The sequence below is a fragment of the Chiroxiphia lanceolata genome, chromosome 1 (genome assembly GCF_009829145.1).
Source record: "Chiroxiphia lanceolata isolate bChiLan1 chromosome 1, bChiLan1.pri, whole genome shotgun sequence".
NCBI classification, from domain to species: domain Eukaryota; kingdom Metazoa; phylum Chordata; class Aves; order Passeriformes; family Pipridae; genus Chiroxiphia; species Chiroxiphia lanceolata.
The window spans coordinates 116,638,339-116,653,354 of NC_045637.1; positions in this window are offsets into that span (position 1 = coordinate 116,638,339).

A 15,016-nucleotide genomic window follows, 5' to 3' on the forward strand; every position below is an offset into this window, starting at 1 on the left:
AGGAATTTTTTAAAACTGACAAGTCTTCCAGTGAAAAAGGCATGAAGATTCAGCGCTGCTAATGGCATTTTAATAGAACTTGGTGCCACTTAATGGAAGCTTGCTTGTTTTGGACCAACCCTGAACCAGACTGTTAAAAATTAAGAAGGTGGTAACAAGATTTTCTGGGACTTTTCAAGACCAGAATTGAAAAAAATTCAGTGTTTTAGGGTTTTTTTCAATCTAATGTAGTGGTACAAAACACAGTCCAAAAAATTGGTAAAAATAAAGCAAATTTGAAGTGTTTATGGGAAATCTGTGTCTGTGGAAGGTGTGAATAAAGAGAAGAGAAAAATACATAGTCAAATTTAGGCACTAAAAGTACTAATATGAACAACAGTTTTCAGTTATAGAGTTATATAGAAAAATAAAATTTTTCTGTATGAAAAACTGATTAAAAATGTGAATATATTAGCTAGGAAGTGAAAAAGGGTCCAATTGCTGCATTTACAATACCAAGGAAACAAACTGCCTTTTCTAAAACAGTCTCATGCTTTGCTACTGCATTTTTATGGGCATACAATTTATTTTTCACATGAAAACAGGGTTTGCATATCTATTAGTCACTTGTAAGCACATGCATGGCAAGAGATTCAGAGTCAAATCAACCACGTTTTCACTTTCAGATACTGTAGGAATCATTTTAAGCCTTGCATCACTTAAAGTGTGGTCTATTATATATGTCAAATATTTAAATTATTTTAAAATAGCAAGAAATGCTCTGTTGAGTTCATTTCCTTAACTTTATTTGCCAATTCAAAGTAATTATTTGAGTGAAATTTGCATAATATTATCAGTTTCCAGGGTCTTATAATGAAATTTGGTAGAAACTGCAATGTACTGGCACTCAGAAGTGTGTAAATCTCAGCTTTCATGTCTACATAATACTTCCAGTCTGCAAGACAGTGCAAAAGGAGCAGAAAAAAAGGAACCTAAATTTCCAGCATCTGAGCCATAATGAAAAGAGCCTCCCTTTGTTATTTTAAAATGTTGTTTTAAATTTTATTGTTATTTTATATTTTTTTAGGCAGTCTTGTGATGTTTGGGCTCATGTTCATCACTCTCAGGGCTTGCTGTTGGCAATACCCCATGCAAATGGCACCAGTCTGTGCTAGTGGGACTGCTGACTTTAGTGAGGAATTTACCCCACCCTTCAAAATGAGCAAAAGACGTGTAAATCCCTTTGATGGAAACTTTGGGAAGAAATAAGGGATTTGGTTAAAGATTCTAGCTGCTTTAAGCACTTAGCCAAAACCAATGATGTTTAGTGGTCAGAATAAGACACAGTTTCTAATATTCTCTGTTGCCAGAACTAAGCCAGTCCTTCACCTAACAGACCCAAAACATTGGGTCTCCCCTATTCCTCAGTGCAAGTGTCCTCCCAGATGATGTGGCATTTTCAGGCAGATAGGCTGAGATGCCATTTGTGTGACATCTGTGCACAAGACAAAGTAAAGGTTAAAGGTAAGGTGTGTTTCCCCTGGTGAGAGGAGGAAAGCCCAACACAGACTGTAGTGTGCATGTTCCCCACTCTGGATAGCCCTTGTGGAAGAGGGGATGGTCATCTCTTTTGGAGTCTCATGTGCTTCTTGGGTGAAGCAAAGAGGGTTGAACCTTGGTGTAAGACATGGGACTGGGAGAGAGACCCTTTGCATGATTTCATAGTTCACCTTTTGCTGCAGTTTTCTCTCTAAAATAGTGTTCCTGCCATAAAAGGTTTTGTAACATGTTTTGAGATCTCTATGGTCCAACAGAAATACTGGTAAAAACTGGAGAGGAAGAAGTTGCTGATGTAGACGTGTAGGCTGAGAAACAAGACCTGAAGTTATCCTGTTTAACTGCACGTGCTCAGCCACCATGGGTATGTTGGGGCTGTAGCTGTCTTCAGTGTCAGGATGAGCAGTGACTCGAGAGCTACTGGAGTCTTTGGCCTTCAACTGGCCCTTCTGACAAAGTCTGTCATTTGTCTTAATGCCATATTTTCCACTGAGACACCAGAAAGCATTCCCAAGAAAACATGTATGTAACAATTGCTTTATGCAATCTTTTCAGTGTACTAGCAGCCCTGACTGATCTTCGGTGCTAAAAAATGAGAGGGGAGCCACCCAGCAGTTAGTTGGTCAAAGAGGAAGAGAGGGAGTTGTTTTCACGCAGTGCAAGGACTCAGGAAAAACAGGCAATAGCAATTAGATAACCACATAGATGGTTCACACAGCCACTGGTGGTTTTGGTGCAGAAAAGAGGAATAACGCTAATGTGGTCAAGATGCTGTCCAGAGAGAAAAATCTGCATTGGTATCTCAAAGACTGTGTTCAATGGAATACAAATGGAAGTCAACGAAAAGAGAAGTAACTCAAAGTACAGGGTAGGTGGAGAGCATCTCATTTTGCTGTAAGATCTGGGCCTCTGACTTGTATACACAGGACACTCAAAAGAACTGTAGGAGATACCAAAAAAACACTGATAAAATAATGCTGTCGAGTATAATCAAAAGGCATTTGTGTTTGTTTTGCTTGCAACTTTTTTGTCACATTAGCTGTTTATTTTATTAAGACACTCGGGCTATGGGTAGGTGTGTGCAGTCATGAGGTATCTGTTATGAGTTTAGCAGCCCCACAGGCTGGGAAGTGATGCCCATGAGGCTGCATGACCCCTGCTGATGGGAAGGAGGGTAGAGCCCTCACTCACAGATGGCAGAGGAACTCCCACAGGAGCTGGCTGTGGTCCACATCACCACCCTCGTGCAGGAGCTACTGGGCCAACTCCGCTGCTATAATCAATGTTACAAAGCAGTAGACCACCAGATTTTTCAATGTGTGCTGTGGAAATCTGTTTTTACTCACACAAATGGTCCCTGGGAAAGGGCTTTGTTGTGTCTGACACAAGCCTCCAGTGGAAGGCATGAACACAACTTCTTGCCAGTTTGTTTCATTCAACAATCTGATTTTCTTTTGCCACTTAAAGGAAAATGCCTACTTCCTCTCAGATGGTTTCTGTCTGTGGCTATTCCATTTTTCAGTAGGAAGATTGAAGGCTTTTTTTTTCCCCGAGTCTCCAGACATTTGCATTTTGCTTTCTTTTTCCTAATTCTTCAGTACTTTCCAGCCAAAAAGTAACTGCCAGCATATATATTTCTGTGCCGTGGTTTGTGAGAGATTAAAATTAATTATCTGTATCTTGACATGTACAAATGTAGACTTTTCTCCATCTTCTTGTAAGCGACATTATGCTTTGGCATGGGTTGCAAATTGTTTATAGCATTAAAAATGTCAGTACTTTAAAAGTTTACCCAATTGTGCTTTGCATAGAAACTCTGTGGACACAGTATATTCCTCCAGGAACATATAAAATATGGCTCTGAAGGTATTTAATAAAGATATCAAGAATACATGATAGAGAAAATCCATAAGGACCTTGTAAACCCTGAGTACATCTGCTTTTTAGAATCTTACAGTTGGAAAATGATACACTTACTGGTTTTGATTTCTACAACTATTTCAAGTTTTCATCTATTTTTCAAATTATCTGAATAAACATTGCACTAACCTGCACATAATCTCTGAAATTCATCACTGCCATCCAGTTTGTGCCACTAGCTTGAAAACTTTGATACTGAGCTTGTAAATCAAAGATAATTCACCAAGAAATTGTTTCATAACTATCTAAAAATTGGTAGGCGGAGTCATGATTCTTTGCTGATGTTTACCATTTGTCATCACTGTAGCCTTTGTGAACTGGATCTGAGATTCATACATAGTCTTTATGTTACTTCAGAAGCATAAAGTTTAGAATGAAATGGTAATGGGGACTTCACTTGATTTCAGAGAGATCCACAGAGGAACAGAGCAGCTTAATGGGTTTGCAGCATCTCTTCTACCCCCTTGCTTAGGAACACAGTGCAAACACATGAGGTTGGAGCATTACTGTGCTCTACTTATGCTTTGGCTGCCTGAGAGATCTGCTGGGAATTGCTGCAGTCAAAACACATTGGAAGTCTGTAACAGCTTTGGCTTTGGTGAGAGAGCCTTCAGCAGAGTCAGGGGGAGAAAAAAAGGAGGAACAAAGGAGCTGCACATCTATTTTCTCTTTTCCTTTCTGCATGAGCATTAAGTGAGGGTTGGTAAGAGAGGAGGGTATTCTCTCACAAAGTTGTCTGATGATGTTTTTCATGATTCTTAAGTTCGTGACACCATTAGATCTAGGAGTAATGTCCCTAACACATTACAGATTCTTCTCTTAAGTAAAGCCAAAGAAGTAAATTTGAATAGGCTTGAAGAAGCCATTGTGGGGATCTCATGGATTGACAGAAACATTTGGGAAAGTTTCAGAAAATGGATGACAAATTAATGTACAAAATTCCATGAGCCAAATCCTCATCTGGTTAATGTAACTTTTTTTCCTATGAAATTGAAACCCCTAGATTCATTAACACCAGATGAAGATCTGGTCCTTGTCTGAATTTTTCCAGGCAGACAGCTATTACTTTTGCCCTAAAATACTAGCCCTATTACTTCAATAAAACAAAGCAGCCAAAAATTCAAAATTTAGGGAGAGGGATATGGGGGGAATTTTTCAAGCCAATAGTGGAAAGTTGCTTCAGTCTAGTCTGGAGGAATAACTTGTATTTCTCCATAATGGTCACATTAATATGGTAAATTAATTCAATCATAAGTGTAATTGATGGCAATTGATAGTGACTGTTGTCAATGCACAAGTTTTGTTCAATGTCTCATGTTTTCAAAAGAATATAAGGTCTTTGTTGTTACAAATCTACAGAGTAGTTGATATTAATAAGAAAATACAATTTCTGTTTTGCCCCTTGTCTGAAAGCAATGAAAAAATCCTGCTGGTTTTCCAAAAATAATTCCATTGAATTTTGAGAAATCTGGTTAGGGTCTGAAAGGTCTCCTTTTCATGAAAAAAAACCTGACATGGGAAAAAGTCAATTTTATTTTTTCCCTGATGATACTCTCCTGAGACTCTCTGAGCAAAACTAAAAAGTTACTGTGGTAACTGTACAAGCTGCAAGACACCATTGCCCAGAGAAAGACCTTCTTAACATTCAAGGGACATTTCTAACGCCTATATGCCAACATCTTGCTTTTTGTAATGCATACCTTGTAGCTTTTAAAACAAATCTGTTCTAATTGTACTTAAAGCAAATCTAAATCCATGTATTTCCTCTAGTTCATATAAGCTTGACACTGTTAGACAGACACTTTCCTTTGTCAGGGGGTCTGTGTGAGAAATATTGTCTATACTGAATCTTATCACTGAGTGACACCCACTGTACTTTCTGTGTTATGTGCTGACACATATTCATCAGTAGGTACATTTGTTTAGATGAATATACACATTTGTTAGTGGAAAACAAACTTCTTTAAAATAATGAGTTCCTTCAGAGAGTCCAGGGATCTGGACTGAATAGAAAAAGACAATAGCTCAGAGTCAGAATAGAAGCTTTGAGCCCTGGATCATTCAAACGCACAGAAATATGTGAGAAACTCTAAATATCGCATGGGTCTTCGTTGTAACATGTAGAGCCAAGTAAGGCAAGAATTTTATCTCTTGACTTCAGTGGTACCAAGTAAAAGAGATTACAGACAGAATCCTTGTATTTTATAGCTTTGGAATTACCCAAGGAATTCAATTCTCAGTAAAAATTTAACTGTTGAATGGCATCAGATGCATCGAGTCACGATTTATCTCAAGCCTACATTATATCCAACTTAGTCAGATGCCAGCTTTTCATAATTATTTTTCAATAATTAAATAGAATTTAATTATTGAAAATTTGTCTGGAATTTTGAGTCTGTTAGCAGAAGGCCTTAGAGCAGAGCAGCTGCTTGGAGGGGTTTCCTGAAAGGCCTTGTTCAAAGAGAATCACAGCCAAACAAAACATTACTAAGACTGAATTAGTACTAGCAACAAAATAGGATGTTTAAGAAACCACACGTACGTATCAGGCACTTAAGAGCTGATCATGGACAAGATAAAAGACATGCAAAAGCAGCCAGCTTGTGTGAAATACTCCTACCCTTCCTGCCTGCCTGCTTTCCCAGGGTAATATTACATGGGCTGCCCATGCTGTGGAGGAATATGAGTCGCAGTGATTAGTAATGGTGACCCCTCCCGGGTAGAACCACTGTTTTAGTCACCTCTCATCCAAGCAGCCCTTTCCTCCTTTAAATAGCAGCAGAAGTGGAAACTCTGGATGGCTTCAAGGACTCTCTGACACTTAACTCTTTGTCTTTTTTTTTTTTTGTGTGTATGGAAAAGAATTAATCTACAAGAGTTATTTCTGTTGTTTGTTTTTTTGGGTTTTGTGGTTTGGGTTTTTTTTTTGATTATTTGCTCTGATTTCTGTGCCCAAAAGTCATTCTGAGTACGGTTTCAGTATTGTCCTCTCAAAATAAGTGCATTTCTTAGGGCAATACAGATGAAATTTCATGTAACACCCCAATCTATTTCTTTCTCCATTGGAGAAATCAATGTAGATATCAATGTAGAAATCAATGTCCACGTTCAAATAAAATCCCAATAAACTCGTGAGGCTGCATAAAAAACTTTAATATTATTTCATAACTAATAAGATCAAAAAGCCTTTTGAATACATTTAATTGGTAATTTGTTGTTAGCAAATGGTAAGACAGCAAAAGCTCCTCAAGGCCAACGTGGACCAGGCTGCTGCATGGTAGAGCCAGATATCTGAGCATGAAAGATAGGGGGTCTTCATATCTTTAAAGTATTAACAGCTCAGAAATAAAATTAAAAAAACAACCAACCAAACAAAAAAACAAGACTCAACTCTTTAAATTTACAAAATCTGATGAGGTATTTTGAGATTTCTGCAAGTGAACTATGATATCACTTTTGTTTTCTGCTTCTGTAGTTGTTGTCATCACTGTGCTCAACAAAGATGTTTTTACTAAGAACCAGCCCTGTTTCTAAATCAGTAAATACTGGTTAAGGTACGTTGATAGAATAGTGATGAATGGGATGTAGTAATTCCCAAACAGACAGTTCCTTTGGCTTTGTTTCATGCAGTGAGCTCTTGCTATTGTCAGGGAGTTTTAATTTAAAAAAAAAAAAAAAAAAGAGGCGGAAAGTAAAAGTACATGTCAGGTCTTTTTGGAGTGCTACATATAAAATCTGGAATTGCTAGCAGGTTCCTTACAAATAATATCTGCATATGATTAATAGAGTTTCTCACTGTTGTCACAGATCTCTCCACAACTCATGCAAAAGTGCCTCCAGCTGAAGTATATAATTAATGGCACCATAAAATCTTATTCTCTAATATCAGAAAATGATTTATTATAGCGGATATACACATTTATCCAGAAAACAAAACAGTCTTATACTGGATGTGCTAGATGAAGTAATGTGGCAAAAAAAATATCCTTGATGCTCTTCAGGTGTCTATCTGAGAACCTTAATGAAACTCACATGAAATCACCTTTTGGTGCAGTTGCTTTTTTATGTATTTGTCTGGATACAATAAATACAAAGGTAAGAAAACTAAAAAGGTGCAAACTTCACAAAACTGCTGTCCATTTAGAGAAAGTTACATTTAATCTTTAAAAGAGTTCAATTGATAATCAAATACATTGATTAATTATTGTTATTTATTATTAGTTAGTTATTAGTTGTTGGTCAGTTAGATTTCTGATTTCATCATTATGGAAAAATACTGTAATATGACCATTATATTCTACGGTTTTTCCCAAAATACTAAATAATTAGTCATTGCCAACAGTTTCAATGTGGAAACAGATGTATTTCTCCATGTCCCTATGGTATATTTCAATCACCATGAAGGAAAATCACATAAGACAAGCAGTTGTACATGGCAGTTCCACAAAGTAATAAAACTTCATTTTTCCCTTTTTCATCCAAAAGTATCTGAAAAAAAATATTGATTTTTAAGTCTACCTCAATTTCCTCCAAAAAAGAAAGTTTAAGTGTCTGAACACCATGTGCAATAGTCTGTGCTGTAGTTTAAAATAGTTCAGACACAGTTACAAAAATGTCATGTACTTACTGTCTGAAAACATGAAATAGCAGCCAGATATTTGTGATATTCCCTTTTCCAAAATTCACTGAAGTAAGTGGAAATGTTTCCACTGATTACATGGGTTTTGGAACAGCTTGTGTTCAAGTTGGTTAAGGTTCTGCCTAAGGAAAGATTACAGGAATACGATTCTATTTTGAGAATTTAAGAAAATGCCTATTTTAAGAGATTTCCATTTAACATTTTTTTGCTGGACAAGTGAGTAACTGAGTACTTAAACAAAACTAAAAAAAAAAAGTGGAGATAAAGAAAGAGTAATCTGCTTACCGGATGGCATACTTTTCTGCTCTATCTTCTTATTATTTTATTCTCCTAAATGACATTTTTCTTCATAAATATTTAACATCTAAAAACATTCAAATGTCAAGGAAGAAAACTGATGGAATTATTTGACTAATATTTCAATATTGCTAATATTTTGCAAATGATTAATTTAATTAAAATTATTCAGTAAGGTTTAATTAAGTATAAGTAAATTCTGGCATTTGCATTGCAAGATTTAATTGACTTCTTTGACTAATAAATACTTCCCTTTTCTCACATACAGTAGATCAGAAAACTGCTGGAGGTAAACTTCTGAAATATGAAGAAGTGTCTGAGCTTCATGGCATCGGTTATAGGCTAATTATATAGGCCTGTTTAATTTTGGTTGACTTTAACTAGTATCGTAATGTCCATGTTTTGTAATGGTATCAATAAATACATTAAGGCTAAAGCAACAAATATAACACAATAAATTTATGGCTGGCCATTTCTAATGAAATAACCTTTTTCATGTCTTATGATTAATAAGATATTATATAAAGCAAAGATTTTCATTAGAAAATGATACATTTTTCATGTGTCATGTAAATAGCAAGGTTACTGTACAGAAATTCCACATATGGAGAGCAATCTGTCATGATGATCTTTTTCGCTAATGAGTGCATATGGTTTTTACTCATATTTTCTCTGAACACTTGTACCTAACCCACAGTATTCCAGAGCAATCAGATATTGTGGCAACAAGCCCAGATACAAAAAAAGTAGTACTTTGCTTATGCAGGGAAATCAGAACTTTGCTATCATATATATTTTTTAATTATTACTTTTTCCCCTAGGAGGAAAAAGAGTAAAAACTTCAGGCTGTTTTGAAGAATGAAGATTGATTTGCCATTTAAAATGTAGTTGCCTGTGACAACAGAGAACTGGACTAGATAACTCAGTCCTGTATTTTTGTTTAGGAAAAATCTGATTTAGTGTATAGAAAACATCTTAGGGACTCTCTAAGAGTTTGCTGAAAAGGAATTAAGTAAAGCTAAATTACATTTTTATTCATTATCTATATGTAGGCAGGAACTAGTATGTTTGGCATATGTTAAGACTTGTATTTAATTTCTTCTCATGCATCTCAATAAACTATGGCTTTATAATTACTTATGCATGAGTTACTAAGTCATGAACCCCTAAAGAGGAAGTTATTTTCTTCTTTTTTACTTGGATGCTAATATAAACTGTACAGTGTGAATGGAGCCCAAGTTTTAGCATCATTGCTTTGGTGCTGCTACGGTTTTGGTATTTCTTTAACACTTGGTAATGCCACAAGCACACAGGGTACCAAGGTCTGCCCCTGAAGAGCCTCTCAGATTATGTGTACAGGTCTGTGGGAACCTCAAGAAAAAGAAGGCCCTTAAAAATATCTAACATGACAAGGATATAAAACTGTAGAGATCATCTCTGTGATACAGAGCCTATGTCCTGGAAGGCTGGCTAGGAAAGAAGAAAATCTCTCTGGACATACCTCCATCTAGGGTTCCAATCAGCTAGACTGACTCTACTCTTGTAACACAGGGGAAGTTCGTGAAGCCCTGTTGCATTTCAGTCCTGTTCTTCAGGGTTGCCAGGGTACCTGCAGCTGAGTAAAACCCAGAAAGGAACAACTTTTCTTCCAGCTGTCAGGTTAATGGCTAGACCATCTGTCACTGATCCATCAGCTGCCCATGCTTTGGTAGCAGAGATCTCTAAGGCACTTCCTACCAAAGGTCTGGGATGGAAGGGAAGAGAGGAAAGAGGAGGTTAGCAATCCTGCTGAAATGCTAACTGGAACTGAGAGATCTGGGACATGGATGGGAATTGCTGCCTCAATAGACATACTTCTGGATAGCACCTAGAAAATGTATCACTCAGCACTCAAGCAAAAGGAAATAAGGCACATCTGCCATGCTCATACCCTTGCACCATACAGAAAGAGGTTCTTGAGGAAATGTACTGTCACCATCAGGGGAAAGAAATGATAATTTGCACTGTTGCAGTCTATTTCCTGTTGGTGTTATGTAATTACAATATTTTGATAATGTTAACAACTTTGCATGCAATGTTATTACTCTTTATTCTTTCTCATGTATTTACATAGCAATATATAGCACAGACAAAACAAAGTACTAACAAACAACTGTCGAATCCATGCACTTTTAGAAGCCATCGCAGACTTTATCTGCTTGCCAAGAGTGAAAGCACACACGGAAGTTCTGTGGTGCACAGGACTCCGTCTATTCTCTTTCCTCTGGATTTTTCAGCACGAATTTTCAGGCAGTAGGTTGCACCTCATGTGCTAACTGCCCCAAGTGGTTAGGAAGAAACTGATCTTTTGCTACGTCATTCATCTACACTCATCTTCTAGGTGGTGTTTGCCTTTCTCTTCTCTCTCCGTTCTTTCTTCCTCTTTCTCTCTCTGTCCTGCTCCTATGTCCTTGTGCCTGTTCCAGGCAGTGGGCTACCTCAGCCTTCTCCTGCTGTGGTTGGGGTTCCTCTCCTTGTACGCCTTATGCAGCTGCCCACCTACCCCAGCAAAACATTTTTGCTTTCCAGCTGAGGAGCAAGCGAAGACATAGAGAGGGCTGCTGATGTCACGACATGGTGAGAACTGGCTGTGTTGAGGGTGAAAACAAGGCAGGCAGGGTCCAGTGCCAAGGGTCTAGTGTCCCTTGAGTGAGGAGCCACACATGCGGCTTACACAGTGAGAGCCACTGCCACGTGAAATTAGCCTCTGCTGACGAGCTCTGCATTATGCCAGACTATATCTGATGCCTGATCTAGTTTGTGTAAAGCTACCTTGAGTATCTCAACTGAACTCTCCAATCTGCAGGACAGATGTTCACAAGTCACAGCATTCAGCAGAGCTAGGCTTGGACCAGGGTGTTTTCCAGTCTGTTCCTTGAAGTGGCTGTGTCCAAGGCTACTACAGGGGGGAGCTAAAATCAGAGTACTGCTTATGAAGTTAGTTATTTCCGAGTATTTTTATCTGAACAAAAAAAAAAAAAAAAGAGAGAGATATTATTTTTTTTCCCTGGATTGATGAATTTGTGGGGAAAAAGGACAGAATTTGCCTTCTTCCCATTTTCTTTTGTAGGTGACTGTATACATAACTGACCAAGGCATCCTTCCTCTAAGGTCTGAGCTCTTTAGTTTTGCAACACTGCCAGTATGGGGAAGGATCCCAAATTCCCCATTCGAGCCACAAGCACACAGACTAGAATTAAACTGCAAGAAAATGGGCTTTTTTTCAAGGATCATTATAGTAAATTTTTCTAATCTGTGCCAGCCCTGTTCTGAGACTACAGCAGGACTTCATGATGAAGTCCTTCACTACTGGCTTAGGCAAACTTGACTGTAATAATAGTCCATATATTTTCAGAGACTAAACAAATGCTGTGAATAATGGATTTGGTTGTTATGTCTAATTTGAAGTTATATCTAGAAAGTGAATTGAATGTGTCACTAGATCAAGAAAGCATTAGACTACCAAAGTTTTTTTCCTCATCAACTTTTGTCTGAAAGTTTGTTACCAGGGATCCAGGCTTTACTGCTTGTGTGATAGATGTTTTTATCAGCACTTGGGGAAAAGTCAAAGTGGAAAAAATTATGAGGCTTGTGTCTGTAGCATTTTATGGATTGACATAAGGTTTATTACTGTTTAGCAATATTAAGGGGCTGACATCAAGAGAGAGATTTATTGGAACTGTTCTAATATCAAGATGCTTCTGCAAACACAAAAATAGATTTCAGACCCAAAGGATATCCAGGCTTATTTCAATGTCATGTGCAAATTTGGCAGTCCTCTTTGATTTGATTTATCTGCTCTCTTGCTGAGTCTGTAGTCTCTAAGACTGGCTCCTTGCTGGCTATCATAGCATTATGGATTTCACTTGCTGTAAATGGGAGAACAATTTATATAATGTTTTCATAAAACATGATTTTATTATTCATTTATTGTTTATATAATATGAATTCTAAGAGTATTTATTAATAACTATTTCCTTTAAATGACATAAAATCTTTAATTTATTTTTTTTTTAAATTACCATTTCTAGAAATTTTTTTAACTGCATCAACTACAAAAAGACTAAGCAAAACAATGGAAATATAAATAAATATATTCTGACAAAAGAACATATAACTTAGGCCATTATTTTCTCTTCCTCTAAATATAAAACAGATTTCACATACCTTTCCTGTGTTTATCTAGACTTTTCTTCCATAAAACCTATGACTACAAGGACTTGCAGACCTCATGCAAGAATTATTTTTTACCAAAAATTTCACTAACAACTAGTGATAATTTTGTTAGCTGCATGGAGACCTGTGAAATCAATGGCCATCATTTCATTGATGTCTGTATCTAGCATACTTCTGGTATTTTCTACCTCTCACCATTCTCGCACTATCTGATTTTCACTTCCACTTGAAACATTTTTGAAAGTTATCTTTTTGTAAGTTATCTATGGGTTAGGTATGCAACTGTTGTTGCATGCTGTCTTCTATAAAACTGTACCTAAAAAGAAAACTACTCATTTTCAGCTTTCTGCTCTGAGCATAAGGCAGCACCTTCACTGTCTCAGTATAAAGTCTAGTTTCTATTTCCTTGTACGTGGCAACAAGAGGAAGTAAAACAGTTTTAAAAGCCTAAATAAATGTTTGAAATGTCAAGAATGGATGGGGAAGCAGGTAGTGTGGGAATACTTGATATATTTAATCTCTGATCTATTGACCCAAGATGGAACATTTTCATTTAATGACTTGTTTCTTGTGCTGATGACCTAACTGAATTTATTGCCTGTAAATCCTTCCTTAGAAGTCACCTCCACCCTGATGTATACACTGACCTTTGCGAGGCAGCTGAGTTGGGTTCTCTTACCTAATTTAGTCATCTAAATGGCATTTAAGCACTAAATATAGACTAGTTACCTAGTTGCCTACTGCAGCCAATGGACACAACCATGTGCAGAAAATGATTCATCATATTCTAAAATATGTTGGATGAATGGCCCATTTCATGGATCTGTCACTCTCCATGGACTATGGCAGCAGCTGAGGTGTCTAAGACCAAATGCCTTACTTTTACACAGCTAAAGTTAGGTGACCTAAATCCCACTTCTGGTGTTTGCATTCAATTTCCTTACTTTTCTGAAATAGTCTTACTGTTTCTTTGCTATTTTATCTTATCTGTAACATTATAATACCTTGTTTATTGTTGACATGTTCTGGTTTGGGGGTTTTTTAATCCTACATATAAATTTTAAGCTCTTCAGAGTGGCAACATGGAGAAGTCCATAGGGTTTACCCATCCCTCCAGAAAAAAAAGCCAACCTCCAAACAAAAAACAATAAGGAATAATTCTGGCACCAACAAAGAATCGTTTAACACATGTCCTTTAAACAATCTATAACTGCTAATTTAATCAGTAGAATTTATGACATATGTTCATGAAAACCCCCTCACAAATAATTTAAAAACTGATGCTTATTCTCCCAGTTAGTACTATTGAGGGCAATGGAAAGATCTATATAAATAAGTGTTCGAAGTGAGAAGACACGTGAAAATAGGAATTACTCACATCAGTAAGATTTGCTGAATTGAACCTTTAATTTACCATCTGCAAATGTGGGCCAATGAAGATGTAGTAATATTTGCTACCCAGTAGTTATAACTCCAGATTATGTGATAGCCCATCATTGAATAAATGCATGGCATTTCTGAAGGACTGTGAAGGGGTATAGAAAGATTGCTTTCTTCACTGATCTTTTAGTGAAATTTCATATATTTGAACATGGTATAATTGCAAGCTACATTTATTCCTATTCTTCCCCTTTAATTAAAACTTACAAAGGTAGAAACCAGAAACAATATCTCTAAGTACATTAAATAGGAAATTCTTGGCAACTGATAGGATTAAACCTTCAAGAGTGAAAAATAAGTGTCCTCTTCAGAATGACTAAGGCTATAACAGCTTCTGAAGTTGTTGATTTAAACAACCCATCATAACACTGTACTCCTACACTAAACCTACTGGATTTCAACAGTTCCCATTCCAGCCTGTAAAATATATCCACATTGTGCCAACTCTTGAGGAGATCCTTCTAATACCATTATACCTAGCTTAGTCTTTTCTCAGATTTTCTCATTACAATTCAGAATTTCATAATTTTAGTTGTTTGCAGTGAATGCTTTGGACCGTTGGAATAAAAAGAAGCTTTGTTTCATAGAATCATTTGTTTCATATGCTTGAAAGAGAGTTATCCTGGAAGGAGTTTGAAGCAGACTCAGAAACAGCAGTTTCTTCCACTACATCACATGTGAAGAAGTAACCCAGAGAGTAACTTCCTTCCTTGATGAGCATGAGGCGAGATTTTGTGGAGCACTGAATCACTGCCAGCTCTCAAAATTTCTCAGCAGCTACTGTCCATCCTCAGCATTAAACATGCTGTTGAACACATCATTTAAGATTAGTTCTATGAAGTAATTTCTATCAGCTCCAATGGGGACTAGATATTACCCATAATTAAATAAAAATAGTAACCATCTTGACTTCTTATGTAGTAAGTATTTTAAATATCATATTACTCAGCTTTGCAAGAAGAGTTTGTA